The following is a 13,773-nucleotide window of genomic DNA, read 5'->3' as shown; positions in this document are numbered from 1 at the left end:
AGATGACAGAATTAGCAGAGATTGCAGGACTTGTTTGATTAGAGAAAGGACAATAACTACATTTATTAGTGACTAGAAACCTCTTATGGACTTTTTGCTGAAAAAAATAAATAAAAATAAACTTGTGATTTATGGGTATGATGATTAGAAAGAGTAGATTATGGAAAGAAGGAAATTGTGTTTTAACCTTAGAAAGAGAGAGTAAAATATAAATGTCCTTGTGACTGCTGTTAAGAAGACCAGAGGCTGCTTCTTTACAATGTTTTCTTTTCTTTTCTTCTTTCCTTTCTTTCTCTTTTCTATTTCTTTCTTTGCATTTTTTTCAATTATTTTTTTACTTTCCCCTTCTCTTTCAAAATCTGTATTGTTTTCATTCTTTTAAAATTTCTTTAATTAAAAATTATTTTTTTTAAAAAAACCCTAAGTGTTTTTTTCCACTGCTGAGCTACCCACAATAGATAAATAGCACAGTGCTTAAACCAGCATGACATTTGCTGTCCCTATTGAAAGAGGACAAGGGAGAAAATTAGTTGGCAGGGCATGTCTCTGCCCTGCTTAGCTACCAGAGGCAGTGGCCCATGGAAAAAAAAATGTTTACATATGCATTCATTTAACCATGATTTACCTAATTTGCCTAGTTAAGTGTTGCCACCACATGGTAAACTCTAAATTAATCACATGGGATTGCTTTGCACAAAAGGCTATGAATAAGTTAGTTTGTGAATAAGGTGAACATCCACCAACTTATTCAGGGCGCTTTTAACATCTCACCTCCCATAGCAGGTTTCCAAATTAATGATTCTCTCCAGAGCTATTTTAAAATTCACTATATTTTAAAAGGGATCTTAAAAATTACAACATCTTGAGGTTCATTCACACTACGCTCATCCAAAGGTGCTGCGCTAAGAGAACCATAAATCCGCCCCGCTTCTAGGATGAAGATTTACTCCACTGAATTCGATTGGATTTACTCCCCCAGACTGTTTTCTATTTTCATAGGCACCGCTGAGTGCTTGAAATCATTCAGTACAGGTTCCTTCCCTCGATTCTTTATCTCACTTTAATTTTTAACTGCATTTTTATTTTGGCTTCCCCGGAATAACAAGATCTACTAAAGAAGAAAATAGATAGATCTTGTCTCCTTAATCACCCAGTAAGCGTTTAGGATAAATTTCCTCCGGCCCCTTCTTTTGCTGATGAATGAGCCCCTCCCAACCATTGCTGTGTTGCAACACTGTCGCTTAAAATTAGGAGAAAAGAGGCATCGTACATTTATTACCAATTTCAGGATTTAAGATTCGGCTTGCTTTTAAGTGTATGAGCTGGGGGGGGGGAGGGTACTTCTTGTTAGCGTACATTTGCCTACCAATGACTCTTTTCCCCAAACTGTAGCTGAGGAATTGGGCGCCGCTCCCTTGAGAAGAGGCGGGGAGGGGGCGTGCCTTCTCCAGAAAAGGCGAGAGAAGGCCACCGGAGTGGAGAGCTCGGGATGGGCGGGGCGAGGAAGAAGGGAAGGGACCGAAAGCAAAACCCTTTCGGCCGGATAACGTTGAGAGGTGTTGGAGGCAGGAAGGAAGGAAGGAAGGAAGGAAGGAAGGAAGGAAGGAAGGAAGTTACTTCAAACCTGCCCGTATCAGCAAAACTGGTTTATCCCGCGCTTTCCCTCATAGATCCTTCATTGTAGTCACTGACCAGTCCGCAACACCCGTGCCATACATACAAGTCTCATTAATTTAGGTAAGCATCTCGATCAAACTGCTGCGCATCTCACACATTGCATACCAAAATTGGGCCACGCGTAGAGAAAGAGAGCCCGAAAGTAATAGCTGCAAACAAAACTGGGGGATTTGATTAGGGGGGAGGTGATGAAACAGGGTAGGAAGGCACGTCTGGAGGTTTCAGCGGCTCCTTCTCCGCGTGGGCCGGTCCGTATTCAAGGGGGACGTCCTTCCATCTCCATCTGAACCTGCTGATGGGAGAGCACTGAAGCATGTCAAAGGTATGGCCCTCCTGAGTTGGCAGGCGGGATTTTGACTTCGTATGGAAAGGGTGCAAGGACTCTTTAAAAATACATCTCTAGGAAGGGAGGTCAGATCTGTTTGAATATCGATGCTTGCGTCTTCACTCCTTTGTGGCTTACTTGTTTGTAGGAATGTAACCCAACCAATCTAATGGCAGATTCTCTAAAATGCAGCATCTTCTCTCCCTCCACCCCCTGTTCTTTTCTCTTCTCACACTTTAACCAATTCCTACATATGTTCCCTGCAACCACAAGAGCAAGCCAGTTTATAATAGTTCTGCAAAACTATACTGGGAAATTTCTTATTTTGTGGGCTTATCCTTTCTTTTAGAGAGTACAGTATACTCAAAAGGTGGTTTTAGAAAAGTATTTATAGAAACAAGGTAACAATAAAATATGCATGAGAGGTATAACACAGCCCCTCCCCCCCCAAGTATACAAAGAGAGTCAGAGGAGGTCAGTGAAGTAAGCGGCATTCAGATATGCCTACTAAAAATTAAGTTGCACTGCATCCATTGAGGCTTGCTCTCAAATAAATTGGGTACATCTCAAGCCTTCCTTTCCTAGATCAGTCCAAGGAACCTTCTTTCCTTCTAGGTCTAGATACAGCTGCTGGTGGACCTGCCTGCCTTTCCGGTGGCCAGCTGAGCACCTTGCTGGTGGGGTGCATATAGTTGTTTTCCCATGGCTTAAATAAATGACTTGCAGAAGGAGATACTTTACTTTCCCCTCTTCCCAGTGACTGGTTCTTCTCTATCACTAACCACGGAAAAATAGCAGTCTGCATCAGGATAGCTTAACACTTCTCATTTCCCATGGCCATTTATAGCTGGCAACCAATGATTTTAAGGTCATCGGTCCCATCTTCCCACCTGTCAGCACCAGGATAACCAGTGTGACCCTGCCCCCAGCCAGACTACCAATATGGCCTTCAGGACTAGCAATGTGGTCAATCCCTCATTTAGAGATACTATATTGTGGCATTGACTAGAGACAGAAGCCCAAATAGGGAGCAGTTCATTTTTTCCCCTCGTCTTACCCTTTCTCTTTCTCCCCCTTCCATTAGAGTGTGGGATATGGACAAATAACTCTTTCCAGAGAATTGAATTTGTTATTTGCTGAAAGCTTGTAAAGTGTAGTCTGAGGACCTGAGGTTGCCTACCCCTCTAAAACTCTTGGTGGTCACCATTCAGACTGACTTTTCAGAACACCATGAATCTCTGTGGAGGGAAAATAAGTTGTCACATCTTTATAATGTGTGTGATTGGATGATTCAGCCACTCCTGTTGCACAATACTCCGCCTTGAGTATAGGATTTTTTTCCAATTTTAAATCAGTAAGTAAGTCCCTTGATTGACAGAAGGATGTGGAACTTTGCAAAAGGAACATTGTATTGAGAGTCAAGAGGGCTGAGAAAATTATAATTTGGGGAAGGATAGCAGAGGGGCCTGATGGCATCTGAAGATGGTGGGCCATAGAGAAGAACCTGGAAAAAATAGCATACTCTGTCAATGAAATCTGAAGGGGGGGGAGGGGGAGGCTCAAAAAAGGCAAGACGGTGGAAGTGTGGGTTGTATTGTACTTTTAAATGTGCGTCAGTGACATACAAAAGGGGTGGGGCTTGCATTGTGAGGCTGCTTCTGCAATCATGGCCTTTTTTGACCCTCCTCCTGTGGATGCTGCTGTACTTTAATAACTGGAGTACAGACAGTTTAGGAATATTGACTCCTAAATAACAGAAAAAGAAATTATGAAGAATTAATAAACTTGTAATTGATAATTACTGTTGGTCCCAAATATTCTGTTACTATACAAGTTCAAGATGGACAGAAGGGAAAATGTGACTTGTCTGTCTCCCAAAGACTAACCATAGTAAAATGTTCTAAACTTGGCCTTCATATTTTTTCTAAAATGTAAGAATTTACATGGAACCTGGTCTGCACCTCATGGTTTTGGGAGAGCAATAGGGCAAACAGAGAAAGCCTGTAGGGTTGCTTTCTTGAATTATTTCTAACCCTCTGCTATAGCCTAGAGCTTAGTCTCTGCCTCATACAAATGCAGAGGTTAGGGAGGTACACAAGACAGGAAAGCATGCTGTCAAGACCATTCAAAATCCAAGAAATTGTTTAAACCATGTTTTTCAAACTTGGCAACTTAAAGATGTGAGAATTTCAACTCCTAGAATCCCCCAGCCAGCCTGGGAATTGAAGTCCTCACATCTTTAAGTTGCCAAGTTTGAAAAACACTGGTTTAAACCATATTTAAGAAGCTGCTCCTTTGCTTTATAAGAGTTTTATAGAGTGGCTTGTGAAGGGAAGCAAAATATAAAACACTATGGAGGAGGCGGCGGAAGAGGAAGAGTAGGCTGTATGCTTTAGAGGAACTAGCCCTTTGCAATGACAAAATGATCAAGAAACCCAAAGCACCACTCACACTTCACACACTAAAAACCTGCTTGCTAGAATGATCCCATCAGCCCTGTTTACCTATTGGTAAACACAGAGCTATGTTAGGCTATGGGCAGATCTGGCCCCCTGAAAAGTCCCCTCAGCCCAATTTTACCTATTGCTTTAGGCAATTAGGCACCATCAAAAGCCCTCTCTTAAGCCTTCTATTCCTGAGGGTAAAAGGAAGACATCAGGAATCTGCTTACAACAAGAACTGTTTCTCCCACCCAGCAGCAACTCAGTTACAGAGACAAGCAGTCCTGGTTTCTTTGGTTGGGTGCCCATAGATCACTTCCCCCTAGCCTGCCTCTGCCTGCTGCTGTACTTAGGGATCTCCCACTTTTCATATATTAGAACAATAAAGTAGAAGACTTCAAAGAAGAGCTCCACTGCTTTATTTGAGGGAGTGAAGGGGGTGTTTTGCACAATTTTGCTTTAAAACTATTCTGAAATACAGCTTCACGTTCAGCTGCAGCTGCCCCAGTTTTCTGTACTGCAGAAGATAAACAGGAATGCCCAACTAGGTTTTAGCTGCTTATCTGCCAGTTTCTATGTATTTATCAGTTTCAATCATTCTTCCATCCCCCCCCCCCCAAAGTAGTTTCCCAGCAGCTGGTCAGTTTCACTTCTCCTCTGGGGGTGCTTGACAGCTGGCAGGGTGGCCTCCCTCATCTATGGCTGTGTTCCCTTACATATCTTGATTTCACTCAGTTTCATCGGGAAGATGCCCAAATGCAGACTGGAAGAAGGGCAGACAAGCCAGCCTAAAGAACTCCAAGCAGAGTCCTGAAGTGAGACTTACCCCTGTTCTTGTGATGGTGCTCTGATGGGTGAATGTTTCCCCCACTGGCTGGGTGGACACCAGCAGTGCCTGAAGGGGAAAACAAACCTTTTGCCAATAATGAGTAGCCAACTCACTAATCAGGAGACCACCCTTGACAGCAACACAGAACAACCACAGTGGAGTTAGGATCTAGGATCAGCACTGGCAGCAGGGAGAACAAATGAATGATACATGGGTCTTGCTTCATGCTATACTCAAGGATGGCTAGATTATATTTTAACTCAGTCATTGGGACAGGCCGTTCGAGAAGGAGCAGATTGAGGCATCTGCCGTTCATGATCCCCCTTGTTTTCTGTCAGTCATATGAAAAACCATCCAGAATAACATGGTCCTGTCTCCCTCTTCATCATCTACTTTAATTTTTCTGTTTTCTTGTTGTCTAAATATCCCTGTAGTGACAGGGCATTTGGATGTTTTTGGAACTTCCCTTTCCTCATCATTAGATTTCCTTGTAAGTGTATGTGTGTTGGCCTTTTTCAAGATCTAGTCATTTCTTCAAGACTACTGCTACTCTGGAAAATCTCCCCACCCCACCCCGCAGATATCAGACATGCCCCAACCCTGCTGGCTTTTCTCAAGGCCTTGAAGACCTGGTTTTGCCATCGAACCTGGGGCCCTGGTAAGGTGGGTGCCTCTTTCTTAGCTGTATTCATTGGGGATGTCTGTTATGTTTGTTGCTTGGATGCTATTTTATGTTATTTATAGTTTTGTTTACTGTTTTTATTTTTTTTTTAATGGTTAGCCACCCAGAGTCAGATGGGTGAGATGGGTGGCCATGTAAATGTAAGAAATGAATAAATAAAATAAATACTACTGCTGCTTTATGCCATTTTACCTCTGTAATTATCAGAATTAACCCCTAAACTTTGAAAATCAGAAGCAACAAGGAGCTGCAGACATGCATTTTTAAGCTTCCTCTATTGTTTCTGCTTTGTGTCCACCCCAGCTTTTCTATTCTCCCTGTATTAGGTGGTTTGGGGAGTGGTTTCCCCTTAACACCTTTTTTCCAATATATTTTTCTACTTCTGAAAATCTTAGTCTTCTCTCAGGCACAGGGGCTGAGTGTATACATTGACTACGAATTTGATAATTATTGTTTCCTGAATAACCCACAACTGGTTGGGTTCACTGTTCATGTTACATTATAAAACTATGGTTTAGATATCATAATGGTTGAGTTCACAAAATACATGAAGCCAAAATCAAGGAAACAATATTATGGTTTAGTATAGTTTGTGAACAAGTTATTCAGTTTGAGCTCTGAGGAGCCTTGCATTTTGGCTATATAGCCATCATAAACAGGACTTGAATTTGCCATTCACATAGAACTAATGATGTGGGATTAATGATAAATTAATTGAAAATGTACTCCTTAAAAACAATAATTTTCAAACTTTGTATCTGCAAGAAATACATTTCATATTAGTCTAATTCATATAGTGTTAATCCATGGCTTGTTTTGTCTTGGTTTATTGAATAAACCAGAATTGGTTAATTTCCATAATATATTAATTCATAAATCATGCTTTACAAATCAAACCAGCATACTAAATCTATATCAAGCAACCACATTATGACTTAACTCCAACTCAGTATTTGATTTGTTTGCTCTAGAAACGTGCTTTCCTAAAAATTCTGGGGTATGTTCTAAGCATCCACATGGTTTTTGCAGGATGGTGGTATCTCTTTGCCCCAGATGAACTAATTATGGCCCCTAAACACACCTCACATTCTCCTACAGTGATACCAAAGACATTCTTAGGTAATCGTGACAACATAGAAATGATGACACACACGCTGTACTGTCATGATACAAAATCCACCTTTTTGTATATGTGTCCAAACACATGTAAGATGCAAGAATGTAAGTCATGGGATTTGTATTATGACATCGTGATGTGTGCTTCATCTCTTTTCCCCTGGGCCCATTAGAGTGGTCCATTGTAGAAGAAAATTGGTAATGATGGATTTTATTTCAAATAAGGTGCTCACCTGCTCTTTAAAGATCTCTTTGTGAACATTGCAAAGGACCCTTGTGCTCTCTAGAATCCCAATTGACATTTCCTGCTTCAGAAATAATCTCATCCATTTCTTCCTTTGAGATAAACCACATCTATGTAATAAATAAGAAGTGATTAATGAAGTTAGCCAAGAAGAGATTCTTCCTATTCATGAACAAGAACATTTATTTATTTATCTCTGTATGTTTATAGCCTTCCACCCTGCTAAAAGAAGTTAACTTTTACAGGGCACATGAAATCTGCACTAATTATAGAAATGATGTCAAAAGGGGATTCACAAGCTTCAGTGCATTGAGCAACATTCCTTCCATCAAAGGGTAACAAGAACAATAGTTAGGGAAAACCCAGACCCAACTGTATTAACGTGCATGAGCTCTGGAGTTTACAGAAAAGCTATTCAGTAAGAATTTAACCCCTCCTCCAAAATAAAAACATTGGCATTTGTAAATGATTTGATCTGAGAATATTTTTTTCGTTAAAAGCTTTTTTTGAAGTATTTGTGGGTCATAGTTAAAAATTTATCATCAAGAGAATACTGACCCCAAGTGGTAATGGAAATCAGTGCAGAGACCAAGACCTCTAACTCCCCATGCATCCCCTTCAGGTTCAGAATCCTGATTGATTCTGCAATATGACAGCAGTGCAACTGTTTCCTCTAGAAATTATAACAATGCATGCCATATGGCTCTATTCCTCTAAATTTCTTGTCTAGAGAATTTTAATAGCTGCAGTAATTGACAATGATGACCAATCAACCAAATGAAGATAGTGGTATGCACATGACTAGACCAAATAGTAGACATTGAACCCCGGGCACATTATTCTCTGCATATGTATTGGCCTATTGAACTTTAGTATCTCACTGGATCCTTCCCATATCACTTGATATAGTTGAGGTTGTCCTATTTTTGGAGTGGGGTCAGGAGATGTATGGCACATTTTTCTTAATATGGTACAGAACACAGACACAAAGACTGTATTTGTTTTTCCCACACAAAACTCTTTTATTGTACAAAATTAAACTCCTACCTTACTCTACTATCTTCCTATTACTATAAATTTACAGCTATTTTTATTCTATACGTTTCTATCTCTGTGTTCCATCTCTGTCTTCCTATTCCTATATTTGTAGCACTATGTTTTTGTAACTTTCTTAGCCCTTTGAATCTTTCCCTTTCCCCTGGTCTTCAGCTCTTGTAGCCAGTCTCAGTCCATTTTTCATATGAAAACCTTTTCCATTCCTTTATAGACTTCCAAATAGGTTAGGGTTAGGGGCTTGGTTCAGTTTGCAGCTTTCATGGATTTTCAGCCTCTCTTCCTCCCCCATCTCTCAGCTCTGCCTTTCAGTGGTCTTACAGCTCCAAGAATTTACATTTTTCTCTTGGTGCCTGAAGACTACTGCTGAGGTGCTTGCCTTTGGTTGGACTCTTCTCTTTCCTGAGTCTCTGCTGTCTTCTTGGTGTAACTCTTTCTTAACACACCTACACACATGCTTGCTTTTGGTTCCCTTTTTAGTAAACAAACTCTCAGATTAAGCAGAGGGTGGGGCTGTTGTAACCCTCCTTCCCAGATAGCACCAAAACTGGCTCCTGGAGGGAAAAATGCCTGCTCACTCCAGGTGGTAAATTCCCTCTGCCACATGCATGTCCCTGGAAGGCTACAAAAATCCACCTGGAGCTCCTGCTTTGAGGCTGTGTGGTTAGATTGTTACTCTGCAGAGTGAAAGGTTTGCGTTCTGTTCTTTCCAATACAAGTGCATTGCTATAGGCATTGCTCTGTGGAAGCTATCTTTCTATCCCATGTAGTTGGAGCCCAATCATCCTCCCTTTTATTTTCCATTAACTGAAAATCCAGCCTCATCCCTTTCCCCCATTGACTATAGCAACCTTCTTCCAACTTGGTTGTGTCCAGATAGAGTTCTCCAATAATGGCCATGTTGGTTGGACATTCTGGGAATTTTAGCTCCCATAGAGTTGGAAAGTGCTCAGTTGGAAGAGTTGGAATTTAGGATGTATTGAATCATCCAAATTAGCACAGGGTACTTGTGGCTTCATTTCCAGGAACCCAGTATTTTATTCAGGAATTGAACAACTCCATCCAAATAAGCAAAAAGCTGCAAGGATAGAAAAATGAATATCATTAGTCGTCTTTATCCCATAACATCACTGTATGTTTTCCTCCTTAACCCAATTCTCTACCAATAGTTTTACAAGAATGAGACATGTATATTTTTAATGTTCTGTGTGAGTTGGCCAGAGTTCCCCCATTGGGGGGAGATGGGTGGGGGAGAAATTTAATAAAATAAATAAATAATAAATATTAATATTTGTGAACTGTGTTTTCTTTTAAAAGAATACCTGGGGGATAAATAATATTCTGTCTTTACATATATGATTCTGAAGTCCCTAGTAGACAATAAACAAACTGAAATTGCCTAATGAACCTGAAGGAAAAGGAGACAAATTAACAAAAACCAGGTTGTTGTCTTTTCCATGGTATGGAGTCAATATATGGGTACAATAAAGGACACTGTTTATGTTAGCAAGTGCTATTATCAGTGGAAAGGGTGGGCTTGGAACCTCCTTAGAATAACAAAATGTAGAGCCGCCGAGTCCGCCCGTAGTAAGATCACCTCATGTTACCAGATTCTATATTCCTGGTGTAAAGGTCATGATATAATTTACACTGCTCTGGAAGTCCTATGTATCATTTCAGAGGGTATATAACCTGTAACTTTGTGGGTTTTCAGGCTCTTCTGCATTCTTTTTACAAGGAGCCCAGTAATTTATTGGCACTGGCATGCCAATAAAAGTTGCTTTGTTGCATCTCTCCAAATGCTTGGTTCTTTACTTACTGTAGGTGGGCATTTTCCCCTTGACAACTTGGTATCAGTTTCTCCCTTTATCTTTTGTCTTTTCCTGAACCAGTTTAGATATTTGTTTGGTGCAGGGTTGATTCTAGACATTTTGATGCCCTAGGCAAAGTCATATTCTGGCACCCCCTATAGTTTGGCTCATCTTCCAATTTTGTTAGGAACTTCAAAAAGGTGTCCTCTTGTTTCTTTTTTCTTCGAGTTTTTGAGCTTTAGGCTTACAATTTTCAGCCCCGGACAATTTATTTTCTTTTCCCAGACATTTTCACCCTATTTATTGCTTTTTTGTGGCTTACAATGTCTGGTTGGTGTGCTGTTCACTACCACTCGGCCAACTTCGTGGGTGTTTTCAAAAAGCGTAGAAAGAAAAAGTTCTAAAGCAATGAGGAAAGATGATCAGATTTTATACTATACTCATATTGTGTATTTCGGAAGTCATCAGTTTGGCACCTCCTAAAACTAACCTGTTCTAGGCCTAGGCAGTCACCTAGGGCACCAAATTTTAGGGGATGCCAAAATTGAAGACTTTATGTAGATGTATCAGCATGTGTGACTGATGGGGGGCAGAGGGTAGCTGGCAATGCTATTGTTACTCCTTTTCTGTATGGAAGGAAAATTGCCATCAGGAGTGTTAGCTCAGATTGCTGCGGTTTATGCTCTACATTGGGCTTGTCAGCTAGCCCACGGGAAACAGGTTAATATATACACAAATTTTTGATGCACACTTGGCATTGTTCAGGACTATGGGCCATTGTGGAAGGAAAGAGAGTATTTGACTCAGCAGGCACTCTGATTAAGAACACAGGAGTAGTATCAGCGCTCCTGGATTCTTTACACCTGCCTTCTGCCTTTAGCTAATTCAGTTGTTAGGATAGTGGGACACTCTAATCTTTCTAGCAATGAGCAAGCTGATACACCCGCCAAGCAAGCTGCCCTGACCAAGCCCAAGGTAGCTGTCAATTGTTTTGTGCTTTTCCCTTCTACATTGCAAGAGATCACTGATCTTCAGTCACTAGTGGAAAAGGGGGAAAAGACATTTGATTGCGGTGTGGCTCTGGATGGCTTCCTGTATGGCATCATTAATGCATGCAATGGGGTTGGGAAGCAATGAAGCTTCAGATTCAGTCCTTTGATGTACACCAGGATTAAATCAGCCATTATGGCTGTGACTTCTACTTGTGCACCATGCCTAATAAATAACGCAGGAGGTGGTTTGAGACCTTCTCTACATGGATTGGGCTACCCTGCAAGGGCCTTCTGGGGACTACAAATGGATTTTATGGAATTGTCACCATCAAGAAGTTACAAATATGTTAGTGATTGTATGTTTTCTAAATGGATGGAAGCCTTTCCTACAAGGAAGGCTGATGCCATCTCAGTAGCTAAGATTTTATTACATCACCTAGTATCTAGATATGGGATCCATGCTTCTTATCCTTTATCCTTTGTCAGTAATGTCATTTCTGCTTTAGGAAAACCTCCATGAGCTTTCTGCCCACAGTCCAGTCCTCCGATGGAACAAATGGGGCCTTGAAAAATAAATTGGCTACAGTCACCCAACACTGTAATTCATTCTGGCCAGATGCTCTGTCGTTAGCCTTAATGAGTATGCATAATTCACCAAGTAGAACCTTAGGGTTAACGTTGCATGAGGCTATTATGGGTTGACCTATGCACACTCCACTGGGTATTTCAGTAACAAAATTAGATTCAGCAATGGATGATGAAACTCTTTCTAACTGCAAGCTTTGATTTCTATCCTTCAACAGCAGGATAAAAGTACTGCAGCTGTATACAGTGTGATGGACAGTAAAGGGCGAGAGGGGTTATTAAAATACACCAGTGGAAAACTTCTTTAAAACCCAGGTGAAAAGGTCTTATTGACTACTCCAACAACTGTTAAGTATGCTGGCCTTGCATGGTGAATACATCAGTCTCATTTAAAGAATATTCTCACTCTTAGTAACCTTTCCCAGGCATAGTACTGGGAAATACTTTCCCAGGCATAGTATATTTACTAGGTGAAGAAGGACTAGTAACCATGAAGTGAGACTAACCATCATTTGGTGTTTGTGGCTGCTGGATTCACTGCTAAGGTGACCTGGACAGAATGTTTTTCCAGTTGTGCCTGCTTTTGGTCTACAGCACAAAGACTGAGATTTTGGGGGCAGGGGTGGGGAGTTGAGGAAAGAATTTGTGGTTAGCATCTTTAAATGTAATCTCAGCTGTTAGTAATAAACCAACTGTTGGGCATGTTCTCATTAGCCACCCAGGCCATCCTAGCATGCTCATTGCTGCCAATGCAACCCCAACAACCTGGACAGATAGGACAGTTCCTAAGCTATGGTAGAAGGATGGTGATAAACGGAATCCTTCTGTCCAACTTCAGTTTGCCACCTCCCCATCTGGAAACTACCCTCTACTTGTGTATCCACCAAAACCATACCAGGGAAGCCATCCTGGTGGTACCTGTGGGAACTGCTGATGATTGTGACAATATTACAGGCATTACACCTGCTGGAACTATTGTGGCAAGGGGCCCTAATATAACAGAGAAAATGCCTGTTGAATAATATGCTTGTTTTGGCATTTAATATTCCATTGGGAGGTTTGGATTCTGGACTGTTTGTTAATACTACAGAGCCCTGTAGTCCTGAGAATTACACTCATACGGTACAAGGAGATGCTATCGATGTTTTATATGGGCAGCAGCCTGTGAAAATATGACTGGCAAGGTAATTAATTTGGACAAATGGCATGTCAATGACCACTTCCAGAAGCTGAAAGCCCCAGACTGGCTTCCTGGTCATCATTACAAGGAATAAAGGAATTAAAATCAGCTCTTTAAACCTCCTACTTCAAGTTCAAAATCAAATCATAGTGGTAGAAGCAAAAAGACAGAAAGTTTCTAGACACCTTGCAAATAATTAGATCATGCCCTCCAACAAAACGTATCTGTCTTGGCAGCCTGCTGCAAGGGGAGAAAGAGAATGTAAAAGAGAGTAGTAAAAAGAGAAATTAGGGTGCCTCACTTAAAAATGCCTGCAGGATGAATCAGGTCAAAATATTAAAAACTTCAATGACTATAGACCATGTTTGAGCAAACTGTATTCTTAAGCCTCCTTCAGTAAAAACTGGGTTTTCTTTTAAAAAAAAACCAAAGCAAAACATTATATTTCCTACCAAAATAGGAATTGTTTGTTTCTTAGTAAAATGTATATTGCCAGAAGCTGTTACAGTTACAGTCAATCTTTATTGATTAGCCTTCTGGCCATTTCAATTTCATAAAAACAATCTAATACCATATTAAATATAAAATCCAATATACAGTTAAAATTATAATTATAAAACCAGGAACTGTCTTTAACTCAGTTCGTCATCTTTACAATTTATGACATTAGTTGCTCTAAATTCCTCTCTAATTTTTATTGCCTTATTAATGAACTTAGTGATACTCTAACCACATGTTGATTGTAGCCTGACAATAATCGGTCCAATATAAAATCACAGGATATATAAGGTCTAACTGTAATATACTGCTTTATATACTTCTGTCTTATTTGTTCATA

Source organism: Python bivittatus, unplaced genomic scaffold, assembly GCF_059951505.1.
Source record: "Python bivittatus isolate LINGU-HERP-01145 unplaced genomic scaffold, Pbiv_v1 ctg000850_np1212, whole genome shotgun sequence".
Taxonomy (NCBI): domain Eukaryota; kingdom Metazoa; phylum Chordata; class Lepidosauria; order Squamata; family Pythonidae; genus Python; species Python bivittatus.
The sequence above is the reverse complement of the archived record's forward strand: the minus strand, read 5'-3'. Positions refer to the sequence as shown.